This window comes from Poecilia reticulata, linkage group LG1, assembly GCF_000633615.1.
Source record: "Poecilia reticulata strain Guanapo linkage group LG1, Guppy_female_1.0+MT, whole genome shotgun sequence".
NCBI lineage: Eukaryota > Metazoa > Chordata > Actinopteri > Cyprinodontiformes > Poeciliidae > Poecilia > Poecilia reticulata.
The window spans coordinates 6,391,809-6,393,458 of NC_024331.1; the positions used below are offsets into that span (position 1 = coordinate 6,391,809).

At 39.5% G+C, this 1,650-nt stretch overlaps 1 protein-coding gene across 1 annotated transcript in view; it reads right to left on the bottom strand.

Moving 5' to 3' along the window:
• Positions 1 to 1,650, bottom strand: part of cacna1ab (calcium channel, voltage-dependent, P/Q type, alpha 1A subunit, b) — a 193,365-nt gene that overhangs the window by 53,860 nt on the left and 137,855 nt on the right. The window lies entirely within an intron of this gene.

Here is a 1,650-nt window from a genome sequence, read left to right on the forward strand (position 1 = left end):
TTTGTGTCTCACACAGGATACAACTCAATAAATTAGAACATCACCAAAAAGTGAATTTCTATTGAGCACATGCACATACTTTTCAGTTGCCCAACATTTCTGTATTAACATTCTTTGTATTTGGTTTTATGTAATATTAAACTGTTTAAAAACCAGCCCCCTTGTTGTACGTTTTGCTTCCTACAGATCGTCTGGACATTCAGCTGTTGAGAAACAATTACTTCCTGGAGCCRTGGACTCTGTTGAGGTTTTAAGTTTTGCCCCATTGCTAATGTGCAGCCATGACGTAATGCACCAATTTGACACTATTGGGCTAACTGGAAATTGTCTGTGCTGKAAAGAAGCCGAACAAGGCGCTGTTGACATTAATTTGATATTTGGAGGCGTGGTCGAAACGGAMTSAACGACTTTGTTTACTTCCTCTGCAGCCACTGCTGAAACTACAGACAGACTACAGTTCAAAAACGGCACAGAAAATCGACGTCATCATTCACAACTTCTCCTTCTGTTTGCCGATTGGCTTGTTTGAAATTCTACCAGAGGAATCCAAGTGAATGGCAGAAATCCCAGCTGAAGCRGTGACGAGAGATGAGAATCGAGTGGTAAGAATCGAGTGGTACTGCATAGGAAGGCCAGGCTAATGTCATATTAGAATTTACTGGAATCTCCACTTTTCCATTAGATGTAAACCACAATCATTATACATTTTCAGAAAAGATAGATCACTTAGTTTTCTGTGACATTCTAATTTATTGAGAGAATATTGWTTTTTAAGCTGATTATTTGCTGAAGAGACCAAAGTATGCTGCTTAGCAGTAAGCAATGGCATAATATTTAGCTGAACATGGGCAGTTGAAATACCTAAGCTGATGTTTTCCTAAGCTAATGTTTTCCAAATACTAAATTCAACGTCACCACATAATCTGCCACATGAAACAAAAAACAAACAAACAAAAAAAACATCCATACTTTGTTGCTCTACTGCTATCACAAACTGTACATTCTTGTTTCAATGTTTGTTTTAAGCTGAGGGAACACTCCCAACTTAAACTACGGCAACATTATTCTTGGTAAAAAAAATTAATTTGTTCTATCGGGATTGCTTAAACCTGATGCACTTTCCAGGATCCACAAACACAACAAAAGACAAATTTAATCTAAATCCTTCCTTTCTGTTACCATCCTCTGCGTTAGCGCCACTGCAAGCGCCGGTGAAGGACTGGCTTTGTAATTGGAAGTGAAATCTCAATCGGTGCATCCATTTTCACCGACTCCTATCTAATCAGGCCATAATGATCAATTAGGCCGGACYCTCAGCACAAATTGTCCTCGTTATAAATGCAGCACCTAGAGGAATTCGCATCAAAGTTCCTTAGCATGCACAACATCTGCACAGGAAAAGAGGATTGCTTCTTAAACTCTTTTTAAGACAAGGAGATCCTTTCCAGGTTTGCTTGACCTCATGGCAACATTCACTCATCAGTCATGAGTGGACACTCAAGAAACCAGGATGTGTGTGTGTGTGTGTGTGTCGTCCCACACACACATTCCTTTAATAGCACAAAATGGCATTCTCACAAAATATTGTCGCCACATGCACAGTAAAATGTCACACGACTTCGAAACATTCGGCGTTTGTTTGGAGAATGC